Source organism: Armigeres subalbatus, chromosome 3, assembly GCF_024139115.2.
Source record: "Armigeres subalbatus isolate Guangzhou_Male chromosome 3, GZ_Asu_2, whole genome shotgun sequence".
In the NCBI taxonomy this organism is placed as follows: Eukaryota; Metazoa; Arthropoda; class Insecta; order Diptera; family Culicidae; genus Armigeres; species Armigeres subalbatus.
Window position 1 is genome coordinate 277,022,272 of NC_085141.1, and position 15,262 is coordinate 277,037,533.

The 15,262-nt window shown below is 42.9% G+C and overlaps 1 long non-coding RNA gene across 1 annotated transcript; it reads left to right on the forward strand.

Annotated features, from left to right (window-relative positions):
* Nucleotides 1–813: 813 nt before the first annotated feature.
* LOC134219940 (uncharacterized) lies at nucleotides 814–1,317 on the forward strand. Its single transcript, XR_009981720.1, has 3 exons — nucleotides 814–937; nucleotides 1,008–1,130; nucleotides 1,191–1,317. It is a non-coding gene; the product is annotated as an uncharacterized LOC134219940 (long non-coding RNA).
* The last annotated feature ends 13,945 nt before the right edge of the window (nucleotides 1,318–15,262 follow it).

Consider the following 15,262-nt stretch of genomic DNA (forward strand, 5'->3'; position numbering starts at 1 on the left):
TATTGTGTCTTTTTTATTTGTTGATTCTGTGTCTAGACTCAAAACGAAAGCCTGAATGTAGGCAATAAAATGTTTAGTTGTGATTTGTCACAAGTTTGTTCCAGACACAGACACGGACAGAAAATGATTAACATTGAACCAAAAAATCAGATTGTTGTTTTCAAATCGTCACATATTATAGAAAATACGTCGAAATTTATTGTTTCAACCAGATTTGCTGAGGTAATATTAATAACGAACTATTGTTATTTTAACAATATTCGTTCGAAACGAGCTTTTGAAAAAGCTCGATTGATTTAATTATAACATTTGAAAAAAACCTCAAGAGGTTTTGTGGACAAATTTCAACATTAAATATGCTTCCGTTAAAATTATTACAGTCAATAACACTCAATATATGTAATGCAATTTAAACGCCAAACGATTGAATTTTAACGTAAAGTGAAGCTGTTTTCCTGCATTTCACGCACGATAATTGCAGCAGACGCAGTTAAATCACTATACTGATTTGACACTTGGCATGGTTTGTCATCCTATTTCCGTATTTAAGAATAAAGGGGGATACAATATCACCTCACCTTGAGCATGGTCTCATCTTGTAGTTACAAACCGCATATTTTGCAGATATGAAAACAGCAGATGATGAAACATACCCAGAAAATCATTAGCACTATTATTCGCCATTTCGGCGATATAGAGTTTTAATAGAGTCATGCGTTAGAATTATAGGTGTCATCGCGTACGGCGAATTCAAATACATATGTACCATCGGTATTCGGTTACCTGTCATTTGTTTCCATAAAAACAATTGAGCTTTTCTAAATGTTCCGCTTGATTTATATGTCAACAATTGTGGAACTTTGAAATCCTATTTTTCAATACCTGTAGCAAAATAATATACCAGCGATCAGTATTATTATATTTGCCATTTATCAAGGTTTGTATTTTGATTTTTTGTCATTAAATAGAAATATTATTTTAAACTAATTGGCTTTTGCTTATTGCAGGACATGGAACATCACTCGGAGAAAGGAAGGGAGGGAAGAATAAAGCTAAATAAAAAAGGCAAACGCTGGAGGCCCTAAGAGGCACTCGTGTGATAGGTCCAAGGATAGGTCACTTCGAAACAAGTAAGGAAATTATTTCATTGCTATTCCAATTTATAAATACTTAAAAAGATTTGGTTTCAGATCTGACGTTGATTCCCTCGTACTGTGAAATGCTGACGCTGAAAATCAAATATGGGCTGTGTCTTTCATTAGATTTCTAAATTCCCTGAAAAATAAATATATGAATAAAAAATCAATGGAAAAAATGTATATGTTTATTAATTTCAATAAGATACGAAAAAAGAAAAGCCATTAAATCAATAAATGATTATGTTTGAATCAAACATAATTCTCTTGTAGAATCAACAATATTATTGTAACCGATAGAAACTTTCAAAAAAGCTCGCTAAGCTCAAGCTTTCCAAGCATCTATAAAAACAACAATATTGGATTGTTGAAACAACAATAATTCTTATTACCGCCAAAACAATGCGAAAATCTTTTTGAATTTATGTGAACAATTATTGTTTTTAAAATACTTTTTTCTGCGTGGACATCGAATAGTTAATGCCAAATGGCATCAATTGATTCGAGGTGCCCAAATAGGATAAGAATCCAGCACAAAAGGTCAGCTATGAAAACAGAAAACTGCTTGCTGTAGACAAAATGTGCAATACGCAATGAAAATGTATTTGCGGGATCGTCGGTAGAAACATCCGCCATGGCCTTACTCGATGTCGAGAAGGCATTTGACAATGTATGGCATGATGGCCTGGTGTACAAACTACAACGCTACAATCTTCCCAGCTACCTGGTGAAAATCATCAAAAATTACCTGTCGGCAAGGACATTCCGGGTCTCAATCAGTTCCAATGCGCACAATATCGTCGCAGGCGTCCCCAGGGCAGTATCCTCGGGTCCCTGCTTTTCAATCTGTTCACCTCCGACATGGCAGAACCTCCAAAAGGCCCCATTCTGTCTCTGTTCGCAGATCGTCTACAACGGTAGAGTGCTCAGAGCGCTAGTGGCAAATCTCCAACGATTCTGCTTCTTACAGAGGGGAAGCAGCTGGCGGAGAGCCAGACTGCTGAGCTTCGAAGGCGTATGGCAATTAGCGGAGCAACTACTATGCTAAGTAAGGTCACGCAGGAGGCGGACCTGAAAGTAGCTAAAAAAGCTCGGGCAGGACAGTCGAGAAGGTCCGAGTGGATAAGACCGAGAGGAAAATGGTACCTCCACCAAGGATGATACCAGAGGATCGCCAGGAGGAAGACCTGCCACGGACGGAGGTCGTGAATCCAAGAAAGGCGAAACGGAGTCGTCAGCAGGTCGCAAGGAGTGCGACCAAAGGGGTCAGCAGCAGGTCACTGCTAAGAAGGGTAGAGCTCGTGTGAAAAAGGGTGCGCCTTCCAATGGCAGTGACGATTATTGTCAAGGCTGACGATAAAAGCTATGCCGATGTCTTAAAGACTATGAGATGCACCGAGAAGCTCTCTAGTCTAGGAGTGGATGTCAACTGCATCCGAAGAACGTACAAAGGCGAGATGATTCTCGTCTTGAAGCGGGATGCTGCTCGGAAGAGTTCCGAGTATAAAAAGTTGACAGAGGAGGTCCTGGGTGACGGGGTTCAGGTTAGAGCCCTGTGCCCAGTCTTGAACATCCAGTGCAAGGGCATGGATGAGATAACCGAAGCCGGAGACCTGGTAGACGCACTGAAGGATCAGTGCAATGTCGAGATCCACTAATCCGCGATTCGGTTACGCAAAGGCTCTGCGGGAATGTAGGTTGCCTCATTCCAAGTACCTATGGCCAAGGCCAATAAGGTATGGTAAGGTGGTCGGCAATGAAGGTGGGCTGGTCGGTGTGCTCGCTGAGCGCAAGCCAACCCAATCAGGTCTGTTACAGGTGCCTTGGCCACGGTCATAAGTCCTATGACTGTAAGGGACCTGACCGTAGTAAGCTGTGCCGTAGGTGCGGAGCCGAAAACCACCAGGCTCGCACCAACAGCTCTTGATTGAACTGTGAAGTGCGCCATCCGGGATCCGTTGCACCACCTCTTCTCGTCGTAGTTCTCCGGGTATACTCGACCATAAAACGTACTTCCTGATGGTCGCTAGAAGTATGACCCTCGTGGACCATCCATCCTGGTTCTTCGGTCCATCCTGCGCTGCAGAAGATGACGTCGATACATGAATCACCGCTCGGTCCTCTAAACGTTGGCACGTTGGTTGCGGAGCCGAAAACCACCAGGCTCGCACCTGCCATGCTGCACCAATCTGATCTGTCCTCCGGGGGCAGACAACAGGCATCTCACCGGTGCTCAGGCCTGTCCGGCCTCTAGAAGGGTCCAGACATGCAAGTAACACAGCTAAACTTGAACCACTGCGAGGCAGCTCAACTGCTGCTACAACAGTCGGTTATCGAGTGTAAAGCTGATGTTGCCTTGCTGTCCGACCCATACCGCATCACTGCTGGGAACGGCAGTTGCAAGTCCGGTATGGTGACAATTTGAACTCGTGGGTGATACCCCATCCAGAAAATAATATCTTCTCCCGACGAAGAGAGTTTTGTCATAGCAAAGGTAAACGGAGTTTACTTTTGTAACTGCTACTGTCCTCCTAGATGGAGTATAGAGCAGTACACTAGGGTAGTTGATATTCTTGAGGCGAAACTAACTGGCCTTAAACCAGTAGTTGTAGCAGGTGACTTCAATGCGTCCGGTTCACTAACGCTAGAGGTTATATCCTGCTAGAGTCACTAGCGGTATTGAACGTAGTTCTGCTGAACGAAGGTCAAGTGCCAACGTTTAGAGGACCGAGCGGTGATTCATGTATCGACGTCATCTTCTGCAGCGCAGGATGGACCGAAGAACCAGGATGGATGGTCCACGAGGGTCATACTTCTAGCGACCATCAGGAGGTACGTTTTATGGTCGAGTATACCCGGAAAAGTACGACAAGAAGGGGCGGTCAGTTCACAAGTTCATCAGTTCACAGTTCAATCAAGCGCAGCGCCTCGCGCTGGGAAAGTCGGACTACAGGACTGAGCGGTAACGAACTGACGGAGGTACTAACACGTACCTGTGATATAGCGATGTCAGGGAAGACCCAGCCCCCAGGCAATCGACAACCAGTGTACTGGTGGTGTACACGATCGCAGATCTTCGTAGAACCTGTCTTAGAGCTAAAAGAAGATTGCGACGTGCTAGAACGGACGCTGAGCAAGTCGTTAGACGTGGGGTATTCCAGACAGCGAGCAGAGCTCTGAACTACGAGATTAAATGTAGCAAGCGAGCCTGCTTTGAACAGCTGTGCAGGATGGCGAATGACAGCCCATGGGGAGATGCATACAGGATAGTGATGCCTAGGACAAATAGCACACCTCCTGAAAGATCCCCAGAGATGTTAGCCGGAATAGTAGAGGGATTGATTCCGAGACATGAACCATCGGACTGGCCCGCTACATCGTACGAGTCAGTTGACGTGGTACCGCTAGTGACTAACGAAGAGCTTATCGTAGTGGCAAGAAAACTTAAGCTCAATAAGGCGCCAGGCCCGGATGGTATTCCAAACCTGGCCCTTAAACACGCCATTCTTGCTGATCCAGATATGTTCAGGAGCTGCCTCCAGAGATGCATGGACGAAGGAAACTTCCCAGATCGATGGAAACGGCAGAAATTGGTGCTATTACCGAAGCCTGGCAAACAGCCGGGGGACCCTTCGGCATACAGACCAATTTGCCTACTCGACACAGCTGGGAAGCTGCTAGAGAGGGTCATCCTGAATAGATTGTCGGCTTATACAGAGTGTGCTGGTGGCTTATCCAGCAACCAGTATGGTTTCCGTAAGGGCCGTTCTACCATCGAAGCAATTCGATCGGTAACGGATACGGCCAAGATAGCAAGAGGTTTAAATAGAAGAGGTATTAGGTACTGGGTACTGCGCATTGATTACACTTGATGTAAAAAATACGTTTAACAATGCTAGCTGGGCAGCAATTGCTGACTCCCTGCACCGATTGAGAGTTCCGGATTACCTGTGCAGAATACTGAAAAGTTATTTTCAGAACAGGGTGCTGATATACGACACGGATGCTGGTCAAAAATCGATCGTAGTGTCTGTGGGTGTTCCACAGGGATCAATCCTCGGACCGGTTCTGTGGAATATTATGTACGATGGAGTATTACGCTTAAGTCTCCCGGGCGGTGTGAAGATTGAAGGCTTCGCGGATGACGTAATGCTGGAGGTAACAGGAGACACTCTCGACGAAGTCAGACTTCATACGCGATTGGCAGAGTGGAAGAATGGCTCAACTCGAGGCGGTTGTCCCTGGCAGAGTGGAAGAATGGCTCAACTCGAGGCGGTTGTCCCTTGCACACCACAAGACGGAAGCTATGGGTTGCAGCAAGCGAGGATAAGAGTAGGGACCTGCACAGTTGACTCCGTTAGGTCTCTTGAGCATCTGGGCGTGATGATCGACGATAAGCTCAATTTTACGAGCCACGTCGATTATGCATGTCAGCGGGCTTCATCGACGATCAAATCTTTATCACGAATGATGTCCAACAGTTCGGCGGTGCATAGTCAAGTGCGTAGGCTGATAGCTGGCGTAGCATTGTCTGTCAACCGTTATGGCGTGCCGGCATGGGCCGTAGCACTAAAAGCCGAGTACAATGTAAAGAAATTGATCAGAGTACACCGGCTGATGTGCCTACGTGTCGCGAGCGCATATCGCACCATATCATATGAGGCGGTGTGCGTTATAGCTGGGATGATGCCGATTGACATACTCTTAGAGGAAGATGTGGAGTGCTACAACGAAAGGGACTCGGTGCAAGTGCGACGTGTCAAGAGAGCAGCCTTGTTGCTCAAATGGCAAAGAGCATGGGACACCACAGACACCACAGTCGTTGGACCCACAGACTAATTCCGGATGTGTCCAACTGGGTTGATAGGAAGTATGGTCAAGTCAACTTCCACCTAACACAGGTGTTGTCTGAACATGGTTGCTTTAAAAAAAATCCTACACACGTTTGGCTTCGCAGATTCTGCGGAGTGTCCTGAATGTGTAGGTGAGGTAGAGTCGACAGAGCATGTGATGTTCGCATGTCCGCGATTCGAGGTAGAACGCAATGCCATGCTGCTTGTTAGTGGTATGGATACAACCCCGGACAACCTCGTCGAGAGGATGTGCCGGGAGGAAGCTATATGGAATGCAGTGAACACAGCATCTCGACAGATTATGTCGAAACTGCAGTGGTGCACAGTGGGACCAACTCCAAAAAAGACGGTCAAAAATGTTAGAAGTCAATAAAATGGTCTAGCAGGCCACATATTATGATATTTCATTGAATGGATGGTTCATCTTCTCGGCATCACCGACCCGTAAGCTAGAGATCCACTACCGGAACGAGAGGTGGGGCACCAGTCGCACCAGTTCTCAAAGACAACGTGCTTGCACCAAGTGGTGCCTCACCAAACATAAATGGCTGGCGCCGCCAGTGTAGAGTTCTATTTCTATGAGCACTTTCACAGGTATTAACTGCTACCTTTAATTACCAATTTCTGCCGCCTCACTGCAGTGCTAAAGGAAAAATGTATTCCATTATTAGAAATTGTAAACATTTAGAATGGATTTTGTTTCGTCCCTACACAAAGTAAAGCTGTAGAGGCGCAAATCGTTTCTTGATATTACGGTTCACGTGAAAAACTCATGATATTTTACAGAGTAAGTATGGAAAACTAGACGTAGGGGTCAAATAAAATACTCTCCCTGCATTGCGACTAAACATCACATGACCTGATAGTTTGTCCTACTTCCTTTAAGGTTCCCCCAAACACACGCGACGCGACAGTCGCGACGCGATTCTATCGCTTGGCGACAGCGATTCTGTCGCCGTTGGTATGGAAGCGTAAATAGAACATTGCCTGCAGCGACCCAACGATATATTTTCAAAATCTTAGAGCGCAAGTGCCTGTAAAAACTCATGATCACGCGGAATTTCCTTAATTAAAGTATGAGTGAGACAAGAACAAATAGTACTAGGGAGCCGTACACATATTACGTATGCCCTTATGAGGGAGGGGGATCTGTCGTTTTACATATAAATGAAAAATCATTTGTATGTAAGAAATCATACATGAAGGGAGGGATGTTGAAAAAACCAGTAATAACGCTTACGTAATAAGTGTACAACCCCTAGACAATTTTCAGCTGATGTCGCACCATTGCATTGAGGCAAATGAGAAGTAGAAGGAGAAGAGAAAACATATTGTGCGTTGCTTTTTATCAAAATTGATTGGCAAGACCGAAACGACCACTGTCAGTAAAACTAAAATAACTGAGTGGGCGGAGGGTGGCGGAACCTAATTTCTGCAGGATTGGATTCCTGACAAAAAAATGAAACTACAGTGTGAATTTCATTGATGGGTACCGATGGGTACCTTTTTGAATTTCACAATGAATACAGCAAGAACATAATATTGTCGCGCTCTTCTTAAACGCTCAGTTCTTCGCGGTGGTAACGCGCAAGCAAAGATTGCGCAGCAGCGCGCCCATAAGCTTTTGCATAGGGTGCGAGTCTATGCTGTTAAATTTAATCAGCCGCCGAATGGGGTTGCCATAGCTGAATAGCCGCCGTGTGTAAAGTAAATGGGCGCGCTCCAGCGCAATTCAACGGAGGCTGGTTGGGATGATCACGATCTGAGTGTTTATCTTGGGATGCATAATACAATTATAATTTTATACATAATAAAGACCGAGTACTTTCTGCGCGATCAAAAATAAGTAGGGGAAAGGTGGGTAAAACCGACACCTTAAGCAACTTTACAGTTCCCCAATCTATGAAGCAATTTTCTGCTCTAGAAATTTCATGCAAGCATACTTTGGCTCTTTATGCATCAGTCCATGAGGTCTCAGGATAATATTTCTTGATAGAATTTGGTTTATGATGAACACGCGAACAGTCCATCTTCCAGCCCAAACAGCTGGTGTGCGGGTAAGATCGACACCACATGAGGGTAAAACCGACACATCAAGTCGTTATGGAATCGAACATCAGAACAATTCTAAATGATGTTACAACATAATTGAAAATGATTAACAACATTCATTTTGATATTTGTGTATGAAATTCATGTTTAGGGGTCACTCATAAACGATGGTTGAACAAAATTTTATATAATTAAAATCATCAGCACATATCATATTTTTTTAGTTTCTTTAGTGGGTTGGGTGAAAAATATAGTATGAGAATTTTAGTAACAAATTTACTAACTACTACTGTAATATTTACCTACATTTAAATTTCACTTATTTTAAAAATCTGTTTATAATGGTGATTTAAAATAAATGCGTATGTTGCAGTTATGACAAGAAATCAAAATGACTAGTTCCGTAGGTGACAAGCTACATGTTTACAGAAGTGAAAATGGATCACGAAAGAACAACACTAGAGAACGGATTGAATATATCTAAGAGCAAAATAAGCCTAAAAATACGGTTCTTCTTTGAGCACTATTGTTATCCGACCTGCAGGATTTCCTTGATGACTCAATATTACCTTCTAGACCTATTGTCACGCCCAATGATGATATGATATGTAATCAGTCTATGATTAAGTTATATTCCCCGGCGCCTCGTTTTTCAATAATTGAATTTTATTATGCGAATGATGAGTTTAATAAAACAGAGGTATTTCGTGATTCGATGGCAGGTGTCGAATTTACCCCAACTGATAACATAATAATGATGAGATACATGTGGATGTTCATAATTAGAAAAGTTAACTATTTTTCCACAACATACACAAAATGATGTTCAATTATGGATCAGAGATGGATTAAATACTGCAAATCAACAAATTATTGTCGTAAAAGCTTATACACCGATGCCAAAATTTTACATCATTCATCTCCTCAATGGTTATCAATGCTTATTGTCTGTTTATTATGACTCTTACACCTCTTCGCCAGCTACAAAATGACTAGAAATACAAGAAATCAAACGTTTATTCAAAGCGTGTCGAAATTCTGTCCGATAATCTCTTGGAATAAGAGATTTGAAGTGGTGTCGGTTGTACCCATAGTGTCGATTTTACCCACAATTCCCCTACCGAACATATATGCGTGGCTTTATTAGTTTTTGGACTACACTTTGTGATGGTGGCTAATAAAATAGGTTTGGGTGATGTATACGTTGTGGCCAACATAATGAAGCAGTAAGATAAATGTTACAAAATTTAACAGAATTAAAAATCGAAAACGTGCTCAACTTGTATTGCCTGTAAACAGAGGCGCATCCACGTTGCAAGTCGTGGGTAGGACAAATTGGAAATGCCAGTTTGGGCAATAGTTATGGTATTAGCATTGGCTTTAAGCGATTCGCAAAAATTTGTGGGTGTTACAAGCTTAGACTATTTTACAATTTTTTTAATTAATCACATTTGCTGATTTTAATAACTTTTTTTACCTTTGAAAAACTTTAGACCAAGGATATTTCTAATCATTTAGTTATCTGGGTTCGATCATTTAGTAGATTGTCAATAAATCATTCCAGATGCTGAATTCTAAAATGTTTAGTATGGTGAACTTCTAGTGCGAAGGTTTTTCTACAACTCTGCCTAATAGTTCGTTAATTGAATTCCACTTATGACGGACATAAAGTGCCAGTTGCAGTAATAAAAACTGAATGATTGATATTTCGTTATCATTTAGTATTTAAGTTACTGCAACTAGCACATTACCTCCGTTTTAGTGAAATTCAAACAACGATTTGTAAGACAATGTTGTAGAAAAATCTTCAGATAATAAGTCCACCATACTACACATTTTGAAAGTCAGTCTCTGGAATTAGTTAATGTTGACGAACTACTAAATGATAGAACCCAAATTACAAGATTATCGAGAAGATCCTTGCTTTAAACATCTAGAACAGTGGTGCTCAGCACTTTGGGTGTACTTTTCCTCAATTTGCTTCTCACTCAATAAAGATGAGCTTCGACCAAACAAATTAGCATTTGGTCAAAAGTCTTCAAAAATATATATCTGCTGAGGGTAATTAAACGTATATTGGTGTTAACTTCACTCCGTAAGAAACGATCAAAGCAAAACAAAGGTGCGGCCCGCGGGCCGCAGTGTAATTTTACTTTGATCAAGTCGTACGGAGTGATTTCAACACTAATATTCGTTTTAATACCCTCAGCTGATAGATATATTTGGAAGCTTTCGTCCAAGTACTAACTTGTTAGAAGAAAGCTCTTTTTCATTGTGTGAAAAGACAATTTAATGGAAAAACCCAAATTTATCCACCGGTGGTGATGATGCCTTTCTCGATTCAATATGTTGAATTCGAATTAATGTTGTAAATGCAGTGCTTATTGCCTACATTTAGGCGGTAAAAAGATTTGGTGCAATTCTAGTACGTTGCTTAAAAATTACCTACCGTGGGTTGCGCCACGGCTAAAATGATTAATGATTCAATGTGCATTTGTGTTTTTGTTGATTAAAAAATAAAAATATAATCCGAACTGATTGATTTATTAAAAAACAAAAACAATAGTGTCCAACTAGGAAATTTGCTCCGTCGAATGAAACCAGTTGCACTCGAATCTGTCAAGCCCTTCTATTGGAAACGCGTTTAACAAAAAAAAAATTTATGGGCTACACACATACACACTTTTGGAGTGAAATTATAGCCTTCTGGTACAACTTTGTTGTACGAGAAAGGCAAAAACGCCCAAAATGCTGAGCATCACTGATCTAGAACGCTTTCGGGATTATAAACTGCTCAAAGTCCTGAAGAACAATCAGTAGTCTATTCCTTTGGGATCTTAGAAACCTCTATGATTATTCTAAAGACTCTGATTAAATTTTAAATCACCTTTTAATAACACACAGATTTTTGCCGGCTAATGACTTCATATGATCTACCAATAATCATGGGTAGGACAATGCTTTGACTGTCCCACCCAGGGAAATTCGTGCGTAGGACATGTCCTACTTGTCCCACCCACTCCCGGCGCCACTGCCTGTAAATGTAAGATCCACCCGAATAAAATGACTCAAAACTATGTTTACATCATCGTCAAGTATTCTACTAACAACCCATGACTCAAGTTATCAATTTGGATAATTTTGAAAAAATGGTTTTTGACCGTCTTTTTGAAGATTGATCCTTCTGTGCGGTGGTGGCGTCTTGAACAAAACCAACGAGTGCAGTAAGGGCACCTGTGCACTATGGGGAAAAGGGTGGCCATTAATCGAAAAATTTACTATCTCCTATTTGTCTAATTTATATATCATATGAAAGTATATACCCTAGATAAAAGAATCGGAAAATATTGAAGCGCTGTGTTTATTCAGTCAAAAGATATGGGTTGGTGAAATGAAAAAAGCTGATAAAAATAAAAAATCATTACTTACTTTGATTTGTATGTTATAAAGTCATTTTTTCTCCAAATGTAAGGTTTTGGTTTGTTTTGCACGCGAAGTTTAATATCAAAAAGTTGTAGAAAAAAAAACTTTAAGTATCATAATTCTTTGCTATAAAATATTTTAAAATTCTCTATACCTCGTTATGTTTATAAAATGAACAACATTATTACTAGAAATATGGTTGTTTGCTATTTTATGCATGCTGTGTTGAAAAAAAACAAAAGAAAATTACCGAAAACTTAAAAAAAATGTTTTTTTCGCGGGTGACATTTTTTGAAGGGTTAACGATGGCCCTTAAAGGGTTAAAAAAGGTTCTTAAATATTCCTGCACATAAAATATGTTGCATAGAAACAGTTTTCATTGAACAAATATTTTTGGCCGCCCATTTGTATAAGAATTCCCCATAGTGCTGTGATGCAGTGAACACTTTGCTCACCCCGACAACCTAAATGTCGCGGGTGGGCTGCGGGGACCTCAGTCTGAACATTGCGGTTCATGCGCGGTGGTTGTTGTCGTGGTGCTCGTCCCCAACGTGCGATTATGGTACGGACCGCTAGGTTACTATCATAGCTTGCGATCGACTGGTGGTGAGGTAGCCACCCTTGAAGTCTATGGTGTGTGCGCGCCCAACAGAGCTCTGGTCCCCACAAGTCCCTATCTCACGCTTCCACGGGTCGTCCGATGACAAAAGACCGCCAGCTAAGGGTTGTGTACTTAGCTGGTAGTGTAGCCTGGGCACTGTTGTCCTTCTGACATCAGCTAGAGTGAGAAGGTACGCCTCGAGCGTCTGTTCACCAGAAGGTGCGGCTCAAACAGCGTCTGCTTGGTACCCAGCGGCTGATTAACGAAATGCTGTATCGCGTCAGCTATACCTAAGGTGGAAGCCCCATCATCGCGATGTAGGTAACGCGACCCCGGTAAGGTAGCTTACTGAAGCCTCTCAAATACCACGAAAAATGGAGATAGAAGAAAAAGAGAACGTTATTTTTGGCAACCGACCCGGCAACGAAATAAGGACTATGATTGAAAACTCGGTACCTGGAATGTCAGGACCCTAAATGAACCTGGACGAGTGAGCCTTCTGGCTCGTGAACTGCAGAAGGTTGGAGTGAACGTGGCTGCTATTCAAGAAGTCCGATGGCCTAGATCCGGAGAACGTGAATTCCGAGCCGTGTACCCCACGACCAACACTGCATTCAAGTATAACATCTATCACATCGGCGGTGAAAAAGCAGAGCATGGAGTTGGTTTCGTAGTGATGGGCAAGCAGATGAAGCGAGTGATGCGGTGGAAACCCATTGGCGAACGAATCTGTGTGTTGAGGATACGGGGCAAATTCTTCAATTACAGCCTTATCAACGTTTACACCGCACCGCACCAACGCACCGACAAACGATAAATCCGACGACGTGAAGGACACGTTTTATGAATGTCTTGATAAAGCCTATGGAGAGTGCCCAAAGCATGACGTGAAAATTGTTATCGCAGACGCTAACGCTTAGGTCGGTAGAGAGGACTTTTTCCGTCCCATAATCGGTAGGGAGAGCCTTCACTCCGCTACCAATGACAACGGCCTACGGCTAGTAAATTTTGCTGCTGCCAGAGGGATGGCCATCAGTAGCACCTACTTTGCACGAAAGAACATCCGAAAGCACACCTGGAGACACCCAAATGGTGAAACTTGCAACCAGATAGACCATGTTCTGATAGATGGGCGCCATTTCTCGGATGTTATCGATGTGCGGACATTCAGAGGTCCGAACATTGACTCTGATCACTACCTCGTTGTCAGTAAAATTCGATCACGGTTGTCAACTGTATCGAACGAAAGATCACAGCGAACGATGCGTTACAATATCCAGCGATTGTCGGCGGAAGGAGTATCGGCTGAGTAACGCCAGAAGCTCGACGAACGGATAAGTGCAATCAACGTTAGCGACAACATCAACGATCTATGGGAGTCGATCCATGGAGCGATGAGCACAACAGCACGAGAAGTGGTAGGCACTGCACAGAGGCGACCCAGGACGGGTAGAGTGTCAGAGAGTGACAGACGAGAAGAACGTTGCCAGAAGCCGGATGTTGGTGTCGGGTATCCGATGGAATAGAGATCGGTACACGGAAGCAAGAGCAGCCGAAAAACAAACCCACCGCAGGAAGAAAAAAGAAAACGAAGAACAAGTTAATAGTGAGGCGCAGGAAAAAATGAAGCAGAACGATACACGGAGGTTTTATGAGTCAGTCAATGGCGTGCGGAGAAAGTCAGCGCCATCTCCCGTCATGTGCAACGACCAACAAGGGAATTTGCTGACAGATAAAACTGAAGTGGCTGCCAGGTGGGAGCAACACTTCGAGACTTTTTTGAATGGAGGAAGTGACGGTGCATCGGTGAACAGAATAAATATTAGCGACGATGGACAAGCTGTGGAGCCACCTACACTAGATGAGGTTAAAAAAGCTGTTAAAGAGCTGAAAAACAATAAGGCTGCGGGGAAGGACCAGCTCCCGGCTGAACTTCTCAAACATTGCAGTGAGCAGCTTTATGAAGTTCTGCACCATATTATGTCGAAAATATGAGAAGACGAGGAAATGCCTGCTAGCTGGTTGGACGGCCTCATTTGCCCTCTCTTTAAGAAAGGGCACATACTGGAGTGCGCCAATTACCGAGGAATAACCCTCCTTAATTCAGCGTACAAAATTATGTCCCGTATTCTGTTCAACAGATTGAAACCGCTTGAAGAGTCCTTCGTCGTCGGTGAATACCAAGTAGGTTTTAGTGAGGGCCGATCAACGACGGATCAAATGTTTACCCTGAGACAAATCCTTGATAAATTCCGGAATGAATTATGGCAAATTATGCTTGAACATGGTTTTCCGGCGAAACTGATACGGCTGATTCGTATAACGTTGGACGGATCGAAATCAAGTGTGAGGGTTGCGGATGAAATATCGACGTCATTTGTTACCTTAGATGGATCAAAGCAGGGTGATGCACTCTCGAACCTACTGTTCAATATAGCGCTCGAGGGAGCGATTAGGAGAGCTGGTGTGCAAATAAGCGGTACCATTATCACAAAATCGCATATGATCCTGGGATTTGCGGACGATATCGATATTATCGGAATTGATCGCCGTGCCGTGGAAGAGGCTTTTGTGCCTTTTAAGAGGGAGACAGCGAGGATTGGACTCACGATCAATACCAGTAAAACGAAGTATATGGTCGCTGGCAATCAACGTGGGTTCATTAGTGGTGGTGGTAGCGAAATGGTGCTGGATGGTGGAAAATTTGAAGTGGTAGAAGAATTTGTATATCTTGGAACATTAGTGACGTGCGATAATGATGTTACCCGCGAGGTGAAAAGGCGTATTGCAGCTGCAAATAGGGCTTATTACGGACTTCGTAACCAGCTAAAGTCCCGTAGTCTGCAAACGAAAACAAAACTCGCGCTGTATACTACTCTGATTCTTCCGGTGGCTTTATACGGCCATGAGACATGGACGTTAAAGGAGGCTGCTAGGAGAGCTCTTGGAGTGTTTGAGCGTAATACTAAGGGCACACCTGTGGTACTTGTACCATGGTACAAGAGAACAAGAAAGTTATTCCAAGACTATCTTTAATAAAGACAATAATTGGTATGGTATTCATTTCAAGATTCTTGTACCATGGTACTTGTACCACCAGTGTGTCATTAGTATAAGGTGCTGCGGACAATACTCGGCGGTAAACAGGAGAACGGTATCTGGCGGCGCCGCATGAATCACGAATTGTACCAGGTGTA